Source organism: Telopea speciosissima, chromosome 5, assembly GCF_018873765.1.
Source record: "Telopea speciosissima isolate NSW1024214 ecotype Mountain lineage chromosome 5, Tspe_v1, whole genome shotgun sequence".
NCBI lineage: Eukaryota > Viridiplantae > Streptophyta > Magnoliopsida > Proteales > Proteaceae > Telopea > Telopea speciosissima.
Window position 1 is genome coordinate 25,316,089 of NC_057920.1, and position 12,357 is coordinate 25,328,445.

The following is a 12,357-nucleotide window of genomic DNA, read 5'->3' on the forward strand; positions in this document are numbered from 1 at the left end:
TGCAATTAATACAACAAAAGGGGTTAGCCAAATATGTTATCAATAAAAAAATGCTTGAGAGAGAATATTCTTACGTTCAATGGTAGCATCTAGTATTGAAAGATTGACCATCAATCCCTAGCAGAGTCGCCACTATAGGATCCGTTCCGACGCTCTATGCGCGTGACAGAGTAAGCCGCTCCTCTGTTGGAGAGAGAAGGAATGCGTCTTCTCAGGGATAATGATTTTCAGGGCATGGGGGTCATACAATAATTATGAAATGGAATCATCACCTAGGATTAGGGCCTAGGACCCATTGGTGTAGCCCTATGAAGGGCTACATGACTTCGTTTGGTCTAGTCAGAGATTCGGGGTAAGTGATCAAGTTACAAGAGTAGGATGGTGTTAGGCACCTACCTCGCTCGGGTAAACTGATCTTTCTACTAAATGCTTGTTTTCAAATATTCTCCATTTATGAATGTCCTATACCCACATGTATGGCTAAATGATGATGCACACACTATTTAAATAAATTAAACGAAATTATAACAACTATTGTACACTACACAGGAATACTTAAAAGACTATGTTGTGTCAAAATTAAAAGTTAACGGAAGAAATGTATACCTGTACACTTTAAACGAATGAAATTATGCAAGATGGGCGGTGTTCCCCAGCTCAGGTGGAGGCAAAAGACTGGCTTTGTCCTTTATTGGACAGAGTAACGCCTTACTGGTATTGGATCTTAAGATCTCGGGCAAAATAACGGCATCGCAAGGTTTCAAAAATTTTATGCTTGAATATTGGGTAGAGGGGATAGGCCATGGGAGATTCCTGAGACTAGGATAAAAAGTGGTCGAAGAAACCGGATTCAGATAACCCGAGCTTCGGACAAGGAAACAAGGCCCAAAGGCTCGAAATTGGGTTGGGGAAGGGCCCCGGAACAAGGAAACTAGGAAAAATTGGAAAACTGGAGCTCTGGGGGTGCCCCCTCTCCCACAAACTTGGAATGTTCAAATGAGGGAGTGAGGGGGGCTATTTATAGGAAAAATTGATCCCCGCGACGCCGCAGTGGTTGTGTGGGGCAGCATGGAGGGGATGTGGAAAGTGGGAAAAAAGGAATTTGGGCACCTGTAGGGCTACCTGGCAGGGCCGCAGAGCTCGCACGGCAGAGCCACATAGGGTTCGTGTGGCACTGCCTTACGGGGCCGTGAGGCTTCATGCGCAACTGCCTTGCGGGGCCATGCAGGGTCTGCCTTGTGGGGCCGTACAAACTCTGGTGATACCTGGTCGGGTTGTGCCTTGTCTGCAGGGCTGCTGTGTGTATGATATACAACTTACAAGGTGAACGTGGATGCTTTCAGTCTATGTAGTGTTGAAGGGTTGGTTTTGGGGACATTACTAGTCATTTGTGTCCGATTGTCGTTATCGCTGGGGGGTGACAAAATTCAGCTCTACAACATCAATAAAGCATAGAGTTTCACTTCACTCCTTTTATGATTTCTTCATCAATCAAGCTATATCGTGTTTTTTTTTTTGTTTTGGTAAACAATATCATGTTCTTAACTTCATGGAATATTTAATAGTTTCAAAAAAGGTAGATCAAGCATGCAAGCATTGAAAAGGCTAGCATCTCTTTCCAATTATTGGTGAAAATGGGATCTATCTATCCATCAATAAAGCCTAGAGTTGAAACACCTTATGATGCATTCCCCCCCCCCCCTCCTTTATTGAGTTTTCATTTCATTGTTTTCTCATTGTTAATAAATTACTTTTCTTTTCATGGTTTCTTCATCAATCATACTATGGCATGTTCTTGTTTGCAACTATATGAAATATTTATTAATAGTTTCAAAAGGATAGATGAAACCTGCGAGAATTAAAAAGGTTAATATATCTCTTTCCAATTCTTTATTCTTGGTGAAAATGGGATTGATCCAAAAACAAAGCATAGAGTTAACAAAAAAAAAAGTTGAAAAATCTAATGATGCATATTTTTTGGAAAGACCTCTTCAAAAACTTTTCCATTTATTGGGTGTTCATTTCACTCTTTTCTTATCTGTTAATCAATTATTTTCTCTTTTCATCATCTCTTCATCAATAAACAAATAAAAGAGGCACAAAGGATAACACCACATGATATGATTTATTAATTGTAAATCGAACATGGGCCTTGGGTTCATTCCAAGACACCTACAAGGGCTGGCCAGACCAACCCGCATGCAAGGGAGAGAGGGCCGGTCACTTAAGTGGCTGATTCTCTCCCCCACTCCTTGTTTATTCCTAGTATGATTCTAAAAGGGGGGGCTTAGGGTTTTGGTTATAATAAAGTACTTGTAACCCTAAAGCCACATATAACTGGAAATCAAATTTCCTTTTTCTCTCTCTTTTCTCTCCAAGTATTTGTGTTCTCTATGGGATTTCATATTTTTCAAAGGATTTGTGGTATATAGTTTTCTTTGGAAAAGCCTTTCAAGATATCTAGAGAAAGAAGAACATTGTTCAGGTGCTCATAATCAAAAGCTTGGTTCTTGATCTCTCTTCCACTGTCTTCCCATATACATTCAGGTAAGATCCAAATAGAATTTATATGGATCACGAATCAACTGATCTAACATTAGTATCAGAGCTATTAGTTTTTTGTTCGCTCTTGATGGGTAAAGTTTTTTCTTGATTTGGAGAGGAATGGTTTTAGGGTTTCCATCAATGGAGATGGAACCATGACCACATGAGCGTGCGCATAATACCCCTCTTCTCTCTTCTGCTTCTTCTTTTTTCTTTTTTTCTTTCCTTCCCGCGGTTGACTGGTTGGGCAAAGCAGCAGCAGTAGGCCGCGGCTGTATACAATTAGACCACTCTTGGGAGCTACGCACAATGGCAGTAGAAGCAAGCCACGGCCTGTAGTTGCCGCTGCTATGTACAACAAGCCATGGGCCTTGCCCACATGGCCGTAGCAGCAGTAGGCCGCAGCTAGCGATTGTTGCATCCATATGATGTTAAAAATAAAGGGAAAGGGAAAAAGAAAAGAAAAGAAAGAAAGGAAAAGGAAAGAATAAAACAAAGGTTGTTTTTTTTTTTTCTTATTCTTTCTTGATTGGTTGTGAAACCCATTGTCTTTCTTGATGGGATTTTGTTATATACATGGTTTCTTGAAATTATCTCATTCAAGAAGCAAAGATTAAAGATCTCTTATTATGTGTACATCTTTGTTTGTGAGGGTTTCTTTCTTTGGGTATATAATTATTTCATGGGTTGTTCCCTTTTTGTGATGTGCTTGCCCATTAGCAAGAAATCCATGTGAATAAAATTCATGGGAAGAAAATGGAAGAAAGGGAATCATCCCACGTCATCCCATGTTTTTTCCATGTAATATAGAGATATATTTTGAGATGTTTACAAATAATCAAGATGTTAATAATACCTTTCCATGGTAGTATTGGTTTTGTTTGACTCGTATCATTAAAGAAACGATGTCAAACCCATCCCATACAACCTATGTTATATTTTTTTATATTTTATGGGATGAAAAATTTATTGGTACATGTGTAAGAGATATGTTTTATGTATGTGCAATAAAGTTGGTATTTGAATATGATGCAAAGTGTGGTACTTCCTAGTAGTGATGTAGTAGGATTTTGCAATGTAAAGAGATGGTTATAATTTAAATTTTATTTTTGAGAAATCATGTAAAGGGAAGCCTCTGCACTGCGTATCACTTTCTTATATTGACTCGGCATATCACTTCAAGTACCAAATTGGGTTCTTTGTGTGGGATCCTTGCGCACCCAATGTATGGTGCATTATTTTATGATTTGGAGATGTCCTTTCCTCCTTGACTTACTTTTTGTTCGAAATTGGTTAAAATTATATGTTCCCAAATTCACACACCTATGGATTAGCGAAATTTTTTGTCTCACCATGTGGAGCAAGGAACCGTTATTTTTAATTAGGGTTTCTTAAACAAAAAATTTGAATGTGTACTAAATGTCCTCCTTTGCATATTATGGAATGTAGTGATGGCCACCAAGACCGTTGTTGCTAACCTTAATCAAGGCAATAAATTGGATGAAACCAACTATGATATGTGGCATTATAAGATTCAGTTTTTACTGAATGAGATTCAGTTTTTACTGAATGAGAAATAATGCCTTGAACACCTGACCACTGAAATGCCAAAACCCAATGAGGGTACCACCGTCAGATACCACCAAGGCAAAGAGGCCTATGATGCTTGGTTTAAAAGGAATTGTAGTGCATGATTCAGTATATTGAATTGCATGCACGATGATCTTATCGGCCACTATGAGAGATGCGAAACTGCAATCCATGTGAGACCAGGTTAAGTTAGACTGTGGTGGTACATCAACTACAAGGTTGTGGGCCATGACCTTAAAGTTTGAGATGTACCGTAAGGACCCCAAACACACCATGACTGAACACCTTAGGGTTGTAAAGGACATGATAAGAAAATTAGATGATGCTGGGATAAACCTTACTGATGAGCAGCAGGTTCAAGCCATCAAAAGGACTTTACCTGATTCTGGGTCCAAATGAAAATAATTCGTACACATAATGACGGTGTCAAGACTTTTATGACATCGCTACTCATGTGGAACAAGAGGCAGAGCGCCAAGAGGCGACCGATGCTCAAGCCCTTATCGCCCAAGAGGGGTAACGTAAAATCTCTAGGTCTTAGCGTAAAAGATAAAGGAAAGCTGGGAATCAGGTACATGCATAGAATCATAAACCAAGTGGAGGAAAAGCAGCCACATGCAAACGAGGCGAAAAAAGAGATCTTTCTAAGGTTAAATGCTATAACTACCAGAAGATTGGGCACTGTGCTCATGATTGCACTGAAGCAAAGAAGGTACCATTTCTATCACTTTCTCCTAATATTTTTGTATGTATACATGTTTTGGCTGCCCATACTCAATCTGATTGGATTATGGATACATGAATAACAAGACACATAGCTCATGAATGAGGGGGATTTGTAGATTATAGGAAGATTCCGGACAACTCCCAGAACATCTATTTGGGAAATGGAACAAGTGAAGCGGTTCGTAGAGTTGATACCTATCAACTCACTTTATGCACTGAGCACACCTTACTTCTTCATGATGTGCTATATGCATCGGAAGCACTTTTAACTTTGGGATATTCATTTATTTTTTACGGTGGTTTGTTTGAGATACGTTAGGATAGTGGTTTATTTGGACAATATTTATTTAAGAATGGTTTATTAAATTAGATTTAATAAATCCTATTGTTTCTTCTTCATCTTTTGTGATTAATACTGATAATAATTTGGAATCGATTGCATGACATGCTACACTGAGACACATAGGTCTTGATATGATGACAAGATTAGGTAGAGAAAGCCTTCTTGGCCCACTCGCTAAAGTCAACCTACTGACATGTGAGCCCTGTTTAGCTGGTAAGACCCTTCGAAAGCCTTTTGGAAAAGCAACTAAGCAACCCAGACCCTAAAGCTTATCCATTCAAATATTTGCAAACCAATGAATATGAAGGCACACCATGGGGCTTTTTATTTCCTTACCTTTATTGACAATTATTCACGATATGGTTATGTCTTCTTGATCATCATCGCTATGAAGCATCAGATTGTTTCAAACGCAGCAAGAGTTTAAAAATTCTATGCACTGACCGATGATGCAAATATCTATTAGACCAGTTTAAAGAATTGTGTGAGGAAAAAAGAATCACCAGTAAATTGACTATTACTCACACCGCACAACAAAATGGTGTAGCAGAGAGAAGAAATAGAACCCTTTTAGATATGGTTAGGTCAATGATGGCATATGCCAACCTCCCAATATCTTTCAGGGGGGACGCTCTTATGATCGTTGCCTACATCCTTAACCGTGTGCCATCACAGTCAGTTTCTTCCACTCTCTATGAATTGTGGAAGGGCGCAAAGCCCACTTTGGGGCATCTGCGATCATGGGGATGTGCTAGATATGTTCATAGTACCTCTCATAAGTTTGGGAAACTTGGCCCTAAAGTTAAAAAGAACATCTTCATAAGATACTCTGATAGCTTAAAAAGCTATGTCATGTTCGATGAACATCCAAATGGAGGAATGACAGAGACCGAGTCACGCGATGTTGATTTACTTAAGACCGATTTCCCTAGGATTAAAGACATTAGTAGAGATCTTGATCTGTTTGAGATAGAGACTGATGAAAGCATCTAACCAACTCTTTGCGAAGGTAGAGAATTAATAACTCATCATGAGATCATCAGAGAGGGTGAGAGTAATCATCAGCTCAATGGGAGTGCACCACTTAGTGAAAGCGTACAACCCAAAACTCAGGATCCTTTGTCTGTAGGAGCACATGTGGACGTGGTCCCCATCATCGTTTTGAGATTGAAGGGGATATCCTCATTTTTTTTTTTCAAGGGAAGAGGATGAGGCAGTCTCAATAAAAGAGGCGCTCTCCTCTTCAACTAAGGAAATGTGGCAAGCTGCTATGGAAGATGAGTGGAGTTCTATGAGTAAGAACCAAGAGTTAGTTGAGCTTCCGCCTGGACGTAAAGCCACTGGGGACAAATGGGTCCTTAAGGTCAAACGCAAGGCAGATGGTTCAATTGATAAGTATAAAACACGCCTTATGATAAAGGGATACATCCAAAGAGAGGGTGTAGACTATGATGAGACGTTCTCCCCTATGGTGAGAATGACCTCTATACGCCTCATTCTAGCCATTTATCATCAAATTGGATTTGAAACTCTATCAAATGGACGTTAAAACTATTTTTCTTAATGGAGAACTGAACGAGGAGATCTTTATGGCTCAACCCGTGGGTTTTGAGATGAAGGTACAAGAGTGCAAAGTATGCCATCTCAAATGATCCATCTATGGCCTTACGTAATTGTCCAGGCAGTGGTACATTAGATTTCATCATATCATTATCTCCATTGATTTTGAAATGATTGAAGAGGGCCACTGCGTGTATGTAAAATGGTCCAAGAAAGATTTTCTTATCCTATTATTATATGTTGATGACATCCTATTGGCTGTGAATGAAATGGAGTTAATTGTTGCCACTAAAGAGTAGTTGTCCTTTACTTTTAAAATGAAGCACATGGGGAGGCCAACTTTGTGTTGGGCTTGAAGATTGTGAGGGACTGCGCTAGGAAATTTTTTAGTTTATCTTAAGAGACTTACATAAAAAAAAAATCCTAGAATGATTCCATATGAACAACTCGAAACCCATAGACATTTCAATGGACAAGGCATGCATTTTGAGCTAAGACCAGTGCCCTAAGACTAATGACCAAATAAACTAAATGTTCAAAGCACCCTATGCGGCCATAGTAGGCAGTCTAATGCTTGCGATGATGTGCATGCATTCAGACATATGCTTTGTTGTTGGCATGGTTAGAGGTTATCAGAGTAACCCAGGACCAATTCATTGGCAAGCTATAAAGAGGATCCTTCAAACCTCTCGCTCACCTACAATGGTTCAGATTTGAGACTGAGAAGCTATAGTGATGCCGATTGGGCTAGTGACAAAGACGAGCACAAATCCACCTCGGGGTATGCATTTGTCCTAGGAGGCGGTGCTATCACTTGGAGTACCAAGAAATAGACCTGCATTGATCCATGATGGAGTTGCAATATGTCGCACGTTCAGTAGTAGTTTAAGAGGTCGTTTGGCTCACAAGGTTCTTGCAGAGAATTAGTGTTTCTGCTCACTCAGACGATGTTGTACTTATACATTGTGACAGCACGCCAGTACTAGCATATGCAAATGACACCAAGTTTCATGGGAGAGCCAAGCACATTGACATATGATATCATTACATTCAAGACATGGTTGTGCAAGGTGAAGTAGTTCTGAAGCATATCTACACTGGCGATATGTTGGCTGATCCTTTGACGAAGCCCATTGCCAGAGATGTTTTCCTTGTTCATGTTAGGAACTTGGGACTAAGACGGATTTAATATGTATTTTACTTTGGGACACTTTTATGAATGGACATTTATTTGTATCTGTCTTTCATTTATTTATGAGATATATTTGTTTGAGTGATATTGTGTGTACACATTCATTTACTATTGTAAAGATGTCACTAGGCTTTGAGTCAACCCACTCACATGGGTGACTCGCCTTGGCACTAGTGGGTAGAGAGCAAGATGAGCCTATCAACATTTATGCTTTATGACGCCTTAGTTAGAGTTAAGATGAGACCTTATCTGATCCCACATGGAAGATACCACACTTCTGTGTAGCCTGTGGAAAGCCGAATATGAGGTTTTAGACACAAACCATGAGCGTGACTATGCTAGAAATTCAGGTTAGGCGCTTGGCGCAGCGACTAAACTAAGATCTGTATGGCATTTATATTTTTGTGAGTGACATGCCCACTCAGTGGGAGTTACACCATAGCATACATATCATACTGAATGGATCCTTGCTTCGTCACTGTGTGAGCCACGTGGATTATATTAATCCCTCAGTACCCTTACTACCTGAGACAATTTCATGAAGAGGACACCCAATGATGCTACTTTGACGTACTCCTTAGGATCATAAATGATGCGGTCCAGCAGGACACAATTGAAAAAATTGTTGAGGACAATCGGATTGACATGAGAGGCTTAGAGAAAACTTTCTAACATTACACCTTTGTTTTGTGACTCATTACCCGGACAACTTATCGTGTTTGTGATCGACATAGTCATGAGTACATTACATTCAAAGGGTTAACATTACTCATTATGAGGGATCAAGGGTGCTAGATCTGGTGTAATTTGAGTATTTGGGGTATTTCGAGATTGTTTGTGAGTGATGTGCTATGTTGGTTAGATGGAAGCTTGATAAAGTACTTCTACCATGTATTGTCTCGTTAGGTCGCACACCCCATTTCCTGTATGAAGAATTACACAATCGAGAGAAACTTGGATACATAGTTGAGCTAATGCGCCTTGTTTGGACGAGTGGGAGATGTAAATCGGACATGGGCCTTGGGCCCAGTCCAAGGCGCCCACAAGGCCTGGCTGGACCAACCCCCGAGCAAGGGAGAGAGGGCCGGCTACTTAAGTGGCCAACTCTCTCCCCCTCTTCTTGTTTATTCCTAGTATGAGTCTAAAAGGGGGTGCCTTAGGGTTTTGGTTATAAATAGAGTACTTGTAACCCTAAGGCCACATATAACTAGAAACCAAATTTCCTCTCTCTCTCTCTCTCTTTGCTCTCCAAGTATTTGTGTTTTTTGTGGGATTCTATCTTTTTCCAATGATTTGTGGTGTGAAGTTCTTTTTGGAGAAGCCATTCAATATATCTAGATAAAGAAGAAGATGGTTCGTGTGCTCGAAATCAAAAGCTTGGTTCTTGATGTCTCTTCTGTTGTCTTCCCATATACATTCAGGTAAGATCCAAACCGAATTTATTTGCATCATGAATCAATTGATTTAACATTAATGTTTGACAAATCGATAATTGATTTGACATCCCATCACTCGTTTTAAAAAGAATTCACCTAATTCTATAATCTCGACTCGAACACCTACAAAATTGTCATTGTACTTGAAAAGAAAAAAAAAGACTTGTATCAAGTGCAGGTGGCTCCCGCCATTTCAAGATCTAAAAAAATCATATTGTACGCAACTTTACTCCCACCTCGTTGAGAGAGGTTTTTTCAAATTCGAACTTGAGAGGCTGAGACCACTAAGTCGAAATGGAGCAAGTGACGGCTTTGGTAAAAGTTTAATTACCAACATTCAAAACCCTGAACGCTGGTTTGATAAAGCTTTTTCTAAAGCACAATAGTTAAGGTTATTTATGTAATTTCACAAAGGAGGCAAACTCTTCGTTTGGGGATGTTTCTGTAATACCAGTCCAGTCCTCGTGCTGCCTGTGTTGTTCTCATGTGAAGATGACGACACAGCTGTCAGTATTTATTCTTCTGGTAGGTAACGATTTTACCCATGCCTTTGGGATTTCCCTGAGAAGAGATATCCCTCTGACGATGTGACCTTCACACGTGTGAGTAACAGCCGTTGGAGTCTCGTTCAAATTGCCGTTTCTTTGTTTCTTTCAGAATTTTCAGATTACCGTGGACTATGGACATGACCGCATTTACGTTACTAGCTGCTACATCCACGTGGCAAAATTTCATTGATTTTATATAAGGAGTTGGGGGGATAAAAAATCGTGCAGGTCGCGTCAAGACGGAAAAGAACTCACCTATGAAATGATCATCCCACCCTTGATTCTGCTGTAGCGGTAGAGGACGGTCCAATTCCCGCCACGGTTGAACAGGAATCAGACTCCGTCCAGACGCGGACAGCCTCATGTTTTGGTCTATAATGATTGAGTTATGTGGGACCCACTTTCAATAGGTTGTCGTGCTGCTTTTTGTATTTCCTTTTCCATGACAGGAGACGACGGTATGGAAGATGTATCTTATGGAAAGAGATTACATAGATCACAGGTATTTGACCGTTGGATCGGAATAAAAGAAAACTGATCCATCAAATTGCTAATTCAATGTAGAAAGCAACATTTGTATTTAATATACACCCGACACCCGCTTAACCTGATTAATTCCAATCTAAAAGTTCAAACTGATTTTCGAACCCCCCCCCCCCCCCCCAAAAAAGGAAATTTTCAGCACCACTCTCAGAAGTTCCCAATATTTTAAGGCACCGACACGAAGTACTTGTCAACAATTCTCTTGATTTAGGAAAAAAAATTACACACACCTCCTATCTTTAATAAATGACTGTTAAGTAGTGATGTCAGCAAATTAATTTTTTCTTATGATAGAGGGTGTAATGACATGAAATACCTATTCTATCCTTCCAATTAAAAGGATCAAATATCCTCCTTCCTCAATTGAATACCTTAACTGACGAGAATCATCTCTGCAACTGTCATCGAACAAAGAAACCCTACATACCCGCAAACAAAGAACCCGACATCGACAAACGAAGGTAGAGAAGACCTAGCTTGTCCACACTCCAACGAGTGCTGAAGACACCCCAGTTCCTCCAAATCTAAGTTCACAATACCATTGCTGCATAATCCAAATTCATAATTCACAGTTTTATTTGAGAGAGAGAGAGAGAGGTGATCACATGTCATGGCAGTCTTTAAGAAAGGTGATCACATGTCATAGCAATCTTTAAATGTTGCTAACTTGCAACCTACCTGGGGATACACACCAATGGCAAGGATGGAAGAAAGAAGTTGGGTGCCCTAATCCTTGTCATAGATTTGAAATCCAACAGTAAGAAATTGATTGTGGGTTGGGTTTTTATGTTTTAGTGTAGAGGGTAATTTAATAAAGGGAAGCAGTTTTCTGCACGGGAGTGTGGCCTACGTCAGTACTCTCATGTGTCTATTTCTCTCCTCCTTAAAATAAGGGGGCAGAGGTATCTTTTCACATGGGGAGGAGAGAGATAGACTCATGGGAGTGCTGGCATAGGCCACACTCTCGAACATAGATCTTTTTCCCTTTAATAAATTCTATTTCATAAGTTTACCCCGTTAAAATCTGGATGCAGTTGATATTACCATACTTCGTGTGGGTGCCTTAAAATATTGGCAAACCTTAGAGGGTGGCTTTGATAATTTTCAGAAAAAAAAGGGTCCAATGTGGTTAGTTCATCAAAATTTTTTTTTTAAAAAGTCTCAACTAATTATAGAGTGTGAAGACTCTAGAGTGCTGAAGCATTTTCGTTGACTAAATTATTTTGCATTCTAAATCAAAATACCCCTCAATGTATTGGTATCATGGTATCGGTGTAATGGTACGGACATAGGGTTATTCATCCAAAAAAATCAAAAATTTTTAAATAAAAATGAGGCAAACACATATGATACGGCTCGATCCATATCGGTTTCATATTAGCATTGGTCGCGACTGATTACTTGAACAACATACACTATTGTATTCCGATTGCTACATATCACTATTTCATAGTTAAGCACTTAAGCCTAAACTTTATGTGAGAGCATGATATCTTTGGGTTTTATTTGTCTATATAATTTGGGTCATATTTCAAACTATCAAATTTTAGATATTTGGGCCATCTTGATAAACTTATTAAAGCAGTTAGTTTAAAGTTTTACCCTCAAAATATATTTTTCAGTAGGTAAATTATTAATGTAACAAGGGTCTGTTGTTTATCCAAACATAACAAGACATCAATTGCCCTCTTAAAACTATAGTAGAGAGGTATTAGAAATAAATTTCTAGGATAGTTAAGTAAAATCACATTCACTGTTGAAAATAAAAAAAAACAAAAACTTTTGAAGAATATCAAGAACTTTAACGGGATTTCTTAATAAAGGGTTAAAGTGTAATTTAACACGATCCATCTTCCCCAAAATCTATCCAACCTC